The 12,665-nt window shown below is 36.1% G+C and overlaps 1 long non-coding RNA gene across 1 annotated transcript; it reads right to left on the reverse strand.

The window, feature by feature from the left end:
- Positions 1-10,450: 10,450 nt before the first annotated feature.
- On the reverse strand, positions 10,451-12,149 carry LOC141340346 (uncharacterized). Its single transcript, XR_012356567.1, has 3 exons — positions 12,065-12,149; positions 11,697-11,786; positions 10,451-10,731 (listed from the first exon to the last, which is right to left on the reverse strand). It is a non-coding gene; the product is annotated as an uncharacterized lncRNA (long non-coding RNA).
- Positions 12,150-12,665: the final 516 nt, after the last annotated feature.

The raw sequence follows: 12,665 nt of genomic DNA on the forward strand, positions 1-12,665 counted from the left end.
GTATTTCCAAGGAACCTGAATGACTCCACTGTGTTTACAGTGCTGTTCATGATGGTGAGTGGGGGGAGAGCAGGGGGGGTTTTCCTGAAGTCTATGATCATCTCCACAGTTTTGAGCGTGTTGAGCTCCAGGTTGTTATGACTGCACCAGACAGCCAGCTCTTTTACCTCCTGTCTGTAAGCAGACTCGTCACCGTCCTGAATGAGGCCGATAAGTGTGGTGCCGTCTGCAAACTTCAGGAGCTTGACAGAGGGGTCTTTGGAGGTACAGTCATTAGTATACAGGGAGAAGAGCAGTGGGGAGAGGACACAGCCCTGAGGGGCGCCAGTGCTGATAGTACGGGTGCTGGATGAGAATTTTCCCAGCCTCACTAGCTGCTGCCTGTCTGTCAGGAAGCTGTTGATCCACTGACAGACTGATGTGGGCACAGAGAGCTGAGTTAGTTTGGGCAGGAGGAGGTTTGGGATGATAGTGTTGAAGGCTGAACTGAAGTCCACAAACAGGATCCTCGCGTAAGTCCCTGATTTGTCCAGATGCTGCAGTATGAAATGTAGACTCATGTTCACTGCATCATCTACAGACCTGTTTGCACGATAAGCAAACTGCAGGGGGTCCAGTGAGGGTCTGGTGATGTCCTTCAGATAAGCCAGAACCAGTTTCTCAAACGACTTCATGACGACAGATGTTAGCGCCACAGGTCTGTAGTCGTTAAAAGACTACGTCGTAGTCGTTTTAAGATTATGGCACGTCATCTATAAACCTAAAAGTTCCCTAACCAGAGGTTGAATGTTTCTGTAGAGTCTCAATGCCTCTGTGGCTGCTGCACTTGGTTGTAGATTATTCTCCTCCATAACAAGAACACAGAGTTCATAGAGGTCACGATCACAGGGTATGTCTGATTTCCACAGGCAGACATTTTCATGGATGATCACATCCAATTTTTCAGCATCTGCAGGATTCAAGTAGTCTTTTGTTTGATAAAGTTCTGGTAAGTTGTACATGAGGAAGGGTTTTCCATGTTGTAAGTCACGACCATTGCTACGTCGGATTCAGTGGTTATTCCACATGTTTACAACAGTGTCCAGTTCCTCCTAAAAACAAAGCATATTCGGCATTAATAAAGCCTGGGTGTAAGCACAATAGAAGGCTACAGATAATGAGCTCAGACCTATTATCACAATGTGCGCCACCGACATGAGAAGTGCAGTGTTGCGCTTTATATGACATGTAAATTTGCAAGAAATAGCCTATGCAACAGCCACACATTATTAAGAAACTTTATTGTGACTAATTTGCAGAGCGGTACATCAGATTAACTCATTCTGCATGATGGGACAGACTGACAGGATAGTTTTAAAGTGGCTTTTCAGGGCCGCCCACGCACAAATAACAAAGCATAAGCTCATCATCTAATTGTTTTTGTCATTTATATTTTATTTCTTTCTATTCGTATTTCGATTTGCTGTTAAATCAAATTTAAGTCATTAAAATACAGAAATTTTCCAAGCCCATGAGTCAAAATCGGTAGAAATCGTGGACCGGGGGCAGAGTAAACATGCCAAAAACACGCCACTCAGTATTTGGGATAAATGTTATGGAAATAAGATAATTTAATTGCAGGCTAAACAACATGCAGTTACCTGAATTATGGAGAGAAAGCAGAACTTTATAAGACCTTTGTCGGTTGCATCGCCTGTGAAATCACCAGTTGATTGCAGGTCTTTGAACATATCCATCCAGTAATCTGCATTTTGTCGTCTGTAAATACCCCACCAACTTGCTATTCTCTGGTTTGCTTGGCTTGTTCCTTGAAAGACACATGGTGAATGCACAGTTCCCGCCGAGTCTTCACGAAGAAACTCTTGTAACCTGTTCACATGGACATTTTCGGTACCAAAATCGGATCGGATTATTTGAGGGCAACCCCTTCTTTCAGCAACAGCGCGGAAATAATACCCAGCAATTACTCTGGGATTGTTATTTGTGAAGTAGGCTTGCATCCAGATGATGTGGCGTGAAAAACCATCAATGCAGCCGTTAACTGCTATGATACATACTGTAACGCGAGGACTCTGGGAAGCGTGTAAGATCCAAATGCAGGCTTTATTAAGCAGATCAGTCAAGAAAGGCAGGGTCAAACACCAGCAAACAATAACATCCAGGGCAAGACAAAAGCGTAATCCAGTAATACAGGCGTGGGTCAAAATCCAAGTGAGCAGTCCAAAGTAGCAAAATAACAAAACAGTGAAACAAGGCAAAACTATGGCTAAGAAACAAAACTATGGCAATGAAAACAAAACTATGACCGTGAAACAAAACCGTGGAAATAACAAGACAAGGCAATGAAACAAGATAAACGCTTGGTAGAGTCCGCAACAGCAAAACAATACTTCGCAGGGCCTGTTTGCAAAAGGCCCTGCTTAAATGTCCAACCAAACAGGAAGTAACCAACGAGGCAGCAGAGGGAGCTGCAACAGTCAGTGTGAGTAAGGGCTCCCTCTGCTGGCCTGGCGTTACACATACGGCTTTAGTTTGTCGTAAGAGTCCAAGTGCCATAGATAGTTAGGGCCTGGCACTCTATAATGTCTCCTCCGCAACCTTCTCCCTCTTCTTTCCTTCACACCTAATGGATCCAGACTTATCTGTACCTCTCTAACTATTGATCTGGTCAGCCGCAAACCATTTAAACGGCATCTTTCATGCATCATTCGGTAGCCATGCAGACGTCCCGGTCCATCAATTTGACTGGCAATGAAATTGACCACACGTTCAGGGTCGCTATAGTGTCTTCGATGATAAAGTTAAAGACCCGACAGCCGCCTCCTTAAGTGTCGAACACTAATGTGAAAGTTGTCAATTACCGATAGACACAGATCTATTTCAGGTTGAGTGAGTCCCTGATCAAAGTAAAAGCGAATACGATCATCCATTATGCTGTGATGATGCTGCGCATCTGTTCTTATGCCGAATAGCCTATTAAGTCGTGATAACGAGAAAACAACTTTGTTATGTCGTGATAACAAGAAAAATAAGTCGTGATCACAACAAAACAACTTTGCTATGTCGTGATAACGAGAAAAATAACTCATGATCACGACAAAACAACTTTTGTTATGTCGTGATAACGAGAAAAATAAGTCATGATCACGACAAAACAACTTTGTTATGTCGTGATAACGAGAAAAATAAGTCATGATCACGACAAAACAACTTTGTTATGTCGTGATAACGAGAAAAATAAGTCATGATCACGACAAAACAACTTTGCTATGTCGTGATAACGAGAAAAATAAGTCATGATCACGACAAAACAACTTTTGTTATGTCGTGATAACGAGAAAAATAAGTCATGATCACGACAAAACAACTTTGTTATGTCGTGATAACGAGAAAAATAAGTCATGATCACGACAAAACAACTTTGCTATGTCGTGATAACGAGAAAAATAACTCATGATCACGACAAAACAACTTTGCTATGTCGTGATAACGAGAAAAATAAGTCATGATCACGACAAAACAACTTTTGTTATGTCGTGATAACGAGAAAAATAAGTCATGATAACGAGAAAACAACTTTGTTATGTCGTGATAACGAGAAAAATAAGTCATGATCACGACAAAACAACTTTTGTTATGTCGTGATAACGAGAAAAATAAGTCATGATAACGAGAAAACAACTTTGTTATGTCGTGATAACGAGAAAAATAAGTCATGATCACGACAAAACAACTTTGCTATGTCGTGATAACGAGAAAAATAACTCATGATCACGACAAAACAACTTTTGTTATGTCGTGATAACGAGAAAAATAACTCGTGATCACGAGAAAACAACTTTGTTATGTCGTGATAACGAGAAAAATAACTCGTGATCACGAGAAAACAACTTTGTTATGTCGTGATAACGAGAAAAATAAGTCGTGATCTTGACAAAACAACTTTTGTTATGTCGTGATAACGAGAAAAATAACTCATGATCACGACAAAACAACTTTGCTATGTCGTGATAACGAGAAAAATAACTCATGATCACGACAAAACAACTTTTGTTATGTCGTGATAACGAGAAAAATAACTCATGATCACGAGAAAACAACTTTGTTATGTCGTGATAACGAGAAAAATAACTCGTGATCACGAGAAAACAACTTTGTTATGTCGTGATAACGAGAAAAATAAGTCGTGATCTTGACAAAACAACTTTTGTTATGTCGTGATAACGAGAAAAATAACTCATGATCACGACAAAACAACTTTGCTATGTCGTGATAACGAGAAAAATAACTCATGATCACGACAAAACAACTTTTGTTATGTCGTGATAACGAGAAAAATAAGTCATGATCACGAGAAAACAACTTTTGTTATGTCGTGATAACGAGAAAAATAACTCATGATCACGACAAAACAACTTTGCTATGTCGTGATAACGAGAAAAATAACTCATGATCACGACAAAACAACTTTTGCTATGTCGTGATAACGAGAAAAATAACTCATGATCACGACAAAACAACTTTGCTATGTCGTGATAACGAGAAAAATAACTCATGATCACGACAAAACAACTTTGTTATGTCGTGATAACGAGAAAAATAACTCATGATCACGACAAAACAACTTTTGCTATGTCGTGATAACGAGAAAAATAACTCATGATCACGACAAAACAACTTTGCTATGTCGTGATAACGAGAAAAATAACTCATGATCACGACAAAACAACTTTGTTATGTCGTGATAACGAGAAAAATAACTCATGATCACGACAAAACAACTTTTGTTATGTCGTGATAACGAGAAAAATAACTCATGATCACGAGAAAACAACTTTGTTATGTCGTGATAACGAGAAAAATAACTCGTGATCACGAGAAAACAACTTTGTTATGTCGTGATAACGAGAAAAATAAGTCGTGATCTTGACAAAACAACTTTTGTTATGTCGTGATAACGAGAAAAATAACTCATGATCACGACAAAACAACTTTGCTATGTCGTGATAACGAGAAAAATAACTCATGATCACGACAAAACAACTTTTGTTATGTCGTGATAACGAGAAAAATAAGTCATGATCACGAGAAAACAACTTTTGTTATGTCGTGATAACGAGAAAAATAAGTCATGATAACGAGAAAACAACTTTTTTATGTCGTGATAACGAGAAAAATAAGTCATGATAACGAGAAAACAACTTTGTTATGTCGTGATAACGAGAAAAATAACTCATGATAACGAGAAAACAACTTTGTTATGTCGTGATAACGAGAAAAATAAGTCATGATCACGAGAAAACAACTTTTGTTATGTCGTGATAACGAGAAAAATAAGTCATGATAACGAGAAAACAACTTTGTTATGTCGTGATAACGAGAAAAATAAGTCATGATAACGACAAAACAACTGTTATGTCGAGGTCACGAGAAAATTATGTCGTGATCACAACAAAACGAGAAGAAAAAAATAACAATGCATGGCCTCTTAGGACTTCCGTATATTTATTTATTTTATATATAGCTTTATTTTGCTTTTCTCCATTGGCAGAAGCGCTGCAGGTGTGTGATGTGACCATGTAAATCCTCATGTTCTACTGCTTTTTGCGTGTATAAAATTAATCCCTGAAAATAAATGAAGGTATTTTCATGAGTCACAGCCACATAATTTAATTGTAATTTAAAACAATAATGTTGGTTAATGGTTAATAATGGCTTAACAACTGTCAATTGTCAGGAGAAATTAAATAACCAAAATTAACATTCTTATTTCCAATACACTCCAATGAAAGTTAATCAGAAAAATAATAATAAAGCAACTACACCTGTTTATGAAAGTATCCAAATAGTCTGTAGGCCTAGTACGAAAACAATTACGCTTGTTAATAAAAATAATTTTATGTAAGCCTATAAGCTGCAATTAAATAAACACATGCATATTAAGGTTTTTTTCAAATGGATGAAGAACAGGCTACTAGGTTTTTGCACAATAGGTGAAATTATGAATGGAAACAGCTCAAGGGCAACTTTTCTTTTTGCGATACACCAAAACTTATGCAACAATTCTTTTTTCAGGGATGATGTAAATGATGATGATCACGTTCACCATTTTATCTGCAAAAAAAAAAAAATCTGCAAAAAAAAAAAATGCTAAGGCCTACGTCTACTGACCAGCCAATAAAAATGTAACATGAAATGGTGCTTAATCAATAGGATACAGCACTAAAATTTTAAACTGAAACACATTCCACAGTGCGATTCATCATGCTTTTGTGTTTACCAGTAGTGCATGCTGATGATGTTTTATTCCTCTATAGTATCTTTACTATAAAACATGTCACTCACAATTAGAGGCTTTTGCATATGAACTCTTCATATATGAAATTGTCTTACTGGAGTTAAATACAGATCATCTTTGATCTTTTACAGTGTTTCTACCAGAAGATGCAATACACCGATATAAAAAGGGCCTTGCAATACTTGCAACAAGGAATGGACAAAATGCTGGCATACCACTAGTGTGGGGTGGACCGCAAAACAAATGTAGATACTGCAGTGATCGCAGAGCTAGAAGCTTGTAACGCTGAAGCCTACAAGACATTGCGTGAAAAGTTCCATAGAGGACAGAAACTGTCAGAGTTGTCCAAACATTGCAAAGAAATGTGTGCAGTTGGGCCACTTTGAAGCATCATTGAGGAAAAAAAGAAGAATGGCATGCTTATCGACCTTTATCAGAAACAAAAGTTACTTGAGTTACATGTGTTAGATAAATATTAAAGAGGTTGAAGTTCAGGCATACACAATAATTGCTGTCATCTTACCTGTTGCTATATTTAATAAGTTTCTAGTAATTCATGTATTCAGGTTTTCTTTAAGACAGTGTTCACCTTTCATTGGTTTTGTTGTGTGAAAATAGACCAAAAATGTATTGAAAATGTTATCAACAAATTCAAATAAATGTAAATGTTCTTATTAAAGTAGAATTAGCTTGCTATGTTTTCATTTTAGAATACTGTTCCAGGTTCTAAGTAATTCCCAGAGAATGATGTGGTAATTATTTATTAATGATGACTCATGGATTCCCTGTAGGCCTATTCTTATTTTATATTTTATATTTTTATATTTTAAAATATTTAAGTGTCCATCAATTCTTGCAGCTCCTTTATGAAATCATGCAAACAATGAAAATTCTCTGGTTTCTTTGCTCCACTTGATGAGAGCACACTGAAGTGGCCACATTGTGAGGTTTATGAACTTGAAAATAGGTAACCCATCAATGCTAAAAGAAACCAATGCTAATCAATGCTAATTTTGTTGAAAATATACCTGATTTTTTCATCAATGTTCTTCATATACTGATACATCAACACCAGTTTTGGAAGGACACATTTTATTACTGGAGCCTCCTGCAACAAAGTTTGTCACAATGTGATTGCTGTCTGTTGGTCTGAAGGTTTGGTAGGATAAAGATGAAGAAGCAATATCTGCTGTTTTTAATAACACTGAAGGACCTGATTAGCTGGATCTGGTGCGTTTAATAAGGGTCCAAGCTAAACTCTGCAGGGCTATTCTTTTTACCCCCAAGAGAAAAATAAAAAATAACTGAGTATATCAGGGTCTTGAGGGCTGGTGAAATAATTCCCTCTAGCGTGAACTCTTATGTCAGGTCAGCTTATTATTTCCATAGTGCTTTATATAATACAGATTGTGTCAAATCACTTCACAATGATAAACAGGAAAATTAAAGAATCAATGGAGGCAATACAGATACTGCTGTAAAGCACGTCTAAAAGACAAGAGTGTCATTATTCAGCTCAAGTCAGTTCAGATCAATAACTGTGAAGTTGATCAGTTTGAAATGACATCCATTCAGCTGTTAACAGTTCTACCGAAGACAGCAATGTAGCTATTCAACTAGAACAAGTTTGGTGTTGATTGAATTCAGTTGGGTACCAATGTCAATGTTGCAAGATGTGATTCAGTTTTAAAGCACCTCTACGGAAGATGGTATGCCATCATCCAGCCAATATGAAACTCGAGATTTGCTTTGTTTTTTGGAAGTATTTCCACTGATGGCACATGACAGGCCTTTCTCCAATATCCGTGCATGAATCCTAGTTTTTTTCTTGTCTGTAAAACTCATCCAAACTGATGACACTTAATCTCCCCTCTTGAGTAAATGTTCATGTGGTATTTAAGGTTACCTTTTTGGTAGAAACTTCTCTCCAATGTGAATTCTTATGTGAACTTCAAGGTATCTTTTTTGATTGAAACTCTTTCCACACTGAGAGCAGATGAAAGGCTTTTCTCCAGTGTGAAGTCTAATGTGGACGATAAGATTTCCATAGCCGCTTTTCCACTGTTGGGCAGTGCGAGCCAGTGCTAAGACCTTGCCGGGTGGGGCCAATGGCCTCGAGTCGCAAGCACCAAGGCCAAAAGTAAGCTGCGTTTCCACTATCGAGCCAATAGCCTCGCTGCGCAAACCTAAGGCCCGCCCTTTACACACCTCCTTGGATCAAACGTCATGAAACCCCTCCCCTTTCTGCAGGAGGACTGAAAATAAGTCAGGTAGGCCACCATAGTGTGATCATTGAACGATCAAAATGGAGAGAACCAAAGCGGCTGTTTGTTTGCTCCGGTGTTTTCTTGGTGGAAGATGAAGCAGCGAAACCAAGATGCGAAGATTGAGGCTCAGCGGCGTTTACGCCGAAAGCTTATGTTAGCTGCAAGGTGAAAAAAGAGCAATACAGCGACATGGAAGCCGGATACAGCGAATGCAGAAATGCTGACAATGGATGGAAATGGTAAATGTTGTTAAATTACATCATGTAGTTATTTATGTTATCTGATTTTCTGAGCGACACTAGCCTGATAACTTAGCCATTTAAGATACGGAGTAAGTAACATACTGATACAGAGTACATACAGAGTTTGTAATGTAATGTTATGCTTAAGCTGTTTAGAGCTATCAGATGTTTTGCTAGCATTACATCACATAATTCCATAAGTAATGTTAGACATTAATTGAATTAAGTTAGTACATCCGTTTATACATACATGTTTAAACGTTTTATGTTACTATAGATCTTTATGATAATTGAGGAGGTAAAACATATTTTTCATTGCAGTATTTTTCTGAAGATTCAGTAATTTTATATCTATTTATACAAGTGTATGTTGCCATATTGTTATTTAACATGACTAGAGACATAATAATTTATATTTTGTATTGTTATCTTGCAAATGATGGATCAATGTATGTTTGAACATTTATATACACTGTAAAAAGTTTGCTGTAAATTTTACAGTAACTTACTGGCAGCTGGATGCCAGTAAGTTACTGTAAAAATGTTTACAGTATTATTACTGTAAGTGCATTTACAGTACTAAAAGACCTTTACTGTAATTTCATTTACAGTATTTTTATTGTAATTTCATTTACAGTGTTTTACTGTATCTTCAATTACAGTATTTTTACTGTATTTTCAATTACAGTATCAGTACTATAGAGTTTATTTTCATTTATTTTAAACTTTTTTTACCTGTAAAAACAATCCAATTGTCGTATAGCACTGTATTTTAAGATTTTTATCACCCCAACCCCATAAAAATCACAATAACTCATAAGCATTAGTTCTGATAATATTCTTTTTATTTGTTGAACATTTTCTTTTTAAAAGTACAAATTACAAATGTTGACCTCTAGGATACAGCAGAAAAAAGGGCATCACCACAGTCCCCTGGAGACTTTGTATCATGGCAAACATACACATACTGAAAAGCAAAAATAAGTAAGTACACTACCAGTCAAAAGTTTTTGAACACTAAGATTTTTTTAAAGAATTCTCTTCTGCACACCAAGCCTGCATTAATTTGATCCAAATTACAGCAAAAGCAATACAATTGTGATACATTATATAAATGAACTGCTATTTGAATATATTTTACAATTTAATTTATTCCTTTGATCAAAGCTAAATTTTCAGCATCATTACTCGTCTTCAGTATCACATGATCCTTTAGAAATCATTCTAGTATGCTGATAAACATATTTTATTTAATTTTTAAATTTTTCAGGATTCTTTGATGAAAAGAAAGATATTATTTAGCAAGGATGACTTAAATTGATTAAAAGTGATGATAAAGACATTCATAATGTTACAAACTATTTCTATTTCAGATAAATGCTGTTTATCTGAACCTTCTATTCATCAAAGAAACCTGAAAAAAATCTGCTTCACTGTTTTTAGCATTATATTAATCTCAGCAACATCATAATAATAGTTTTTGAGCAGAAAATCAGATAATTAGAATGATTACTGAAGGATCATGTGACTGCAGTAATGATCCTAAAAATTCAGCTTTGAATTAATGACATTTTAAAATATATTCAAAAAGAAAACGGCTCAAAAGTGTACTGTTTTTGCTGTAATTTGGATCAAATAAATGCAGGCTTAGTGAGCAGAAGAGACCTACTTTAAAAACATTTAAAATCTTACTGTTCAAAAGCTTTGTCTGGTAGTGTAAATAAAATAAAATCATACAGTAAAAATGAGTTTGTGTTGTGTTAAATTTTAGTAATTTTGAGTCAAAGTTGACAAGCTCTCTGATGAGAAACAGCAGAATGGAATTCAGGCTGATGCTTGTTGTTTGCACCCTCTTTCCAGAAGTCCATCTGATCTGTGACTGTCAATGCATTTGCTGCCACAAAGATTGACTGTCTGAACGAACCTGCAAGCACAAGAAAAAAAAAAGATTTTTTTAAAGCAGTGTTTATAGAATTTGCCTCAACTGTCGAACTTGATGCTGTATGCATTTTTTTATTTTTATTATATACTACATATGAACGCTGTAGTAAGAAAAAAAACTGAAGAAACTTTTTTATAAAGAATTTAATGAATGGGCCAGTGAATCACTGATTCAAGGTGTTTAAAAAAGGTAAATTCATTCAGTAATTAAACACTGCTGTGTGCAGAGATGCAAGACATGGCTTTGTTTAAAACCGTTTTTACTAAATGGAGCACAAAGACAATATTTTCTTCATGATTTAAATGACTTAATATTACATTCTTGTTTATCTAATTTTGTTGCCCTGACACTTAGTAAAGTCTGCCAAAGACCATGCTAAATGCTAACCAATCTGTTCATATAAACATTCTAAACGTGTGTTTCCTAGAAAGTCTGTGCATATAATAAGCCTACTACGATTAAAAAAATCTCTATTTGTTGCTTTACAGTAACAATAATCTAAATTTGACAGATGGTAAGATTGCTATTATGAATTTAAAGGTTACAGTAAGGTAAAGACACCTGAAGCAGCTGCATTTTGCTGTTTAAATGCTGGTTTAATAGAAATAATTTTAATGCGCATGCAAACTCAATCTTGATGTGACAAGACATGGTAATAAAAAACATTCCCAGGGGGGTGTTCCATAAAACAAGTTTACCAAATAAGCCAGGCTTATTTCAGTTAGTCTGACTTATTGTCACTTGATTTGGCACAAAATAAGTCAGACTAACTGAAATAAGCCTGACTTATTTGGTAAACTTGTTTTATGGAACACCCCCCAGGAAATGAATACCTTATGAAATACAATAAATAACAATATAAATACAATATAACTTGCTTAGGATAAAAGCATCTGAAAAATGCATGAATGTAAATGCAATGTAAAATAAAATGTGTTTTGGGTTACCTGATTCTGCATGTCTGTAAAATGGACAGCTGGCTGTATGATGATTCTGCATCTGATGGTCAGCATCCAGTTAGTGCTTGGAGAAATCTCCTGTAACAGACAGTGTCACAACACCCTTTTAGTGTTACTATAGTTTATGATCAGAAAAGACAACTACTGTACAGTAATAAAATTTACATTTTTAATAAAATAAGCATTTATCATATTTATTAGCAAAACTTGCTATATTAATATATTGCTAGCTCGTTACTCTCTTTAAAAAGTTAACCTGTTCTGCAAGTCAGTGGAGAACAGCAGCCTGTGGCTAATTTGGCTAATTTAGTAACGTTAACATTAACTTAGTTAAATTGATGAAAGGGGAAGCTCACCTGTTGTTTGCACCGCGACGACGGCAATCACCAGAAAAGACTCTAATACACCTCCGATGCAGACGACATGACCACGAGACCACAAACTTGAAAATAAAACACAAAAGATGCAGTTAACCGCGGTGTTCAGTTTTACCTCAGTGTTTCATGTTAGCGCGCTGTTTATGTCACGTCTGTCACTGAAGGGACCGTCTATAAAGTTACATACGACATTCATACACACATTTCTTACTTAAACATCATTTGAAGAGAATTACCTTGCTAGCTATAAAGAGGCAGCGTTTAAAAGATATTATGCTGCTCTGTGACTAACGTTAAGTTTGTCAACTTCGGCTTACTGACATTATTAGCTTACCAGTTCATGTTATCGTCGATACTATGGCAGTCATTCACAGAAGAAGATCCAAAATACACCTCCGACGTTACAGACGACTTGAAAATAACAAACAAAAGAAGGGCTTGAAAATACAGTTTAAAATCTCCACAGAAACAGTGGTGTTGCTTAACGCACTTTACCTCAGTATTTCACCTCAGTTTGCTGTTAAGCTTGAGTAAGGGCTCGTCAGACGAACTAACTTGCATTAAAGGGCAGCCGAATATA

Source organism: Garra rufa, chromosome 1 (genome assembly GCF_049309525.1).
Source record: "Garra rufa chromosome 1, GarRuf1.0, whole genome shotgun sequence".
NCBI lineage: Eukaryota > Metazoa > Chordata > Actinopteri > Cypriniformes > Cyprinidae > Garra > Garra rufa.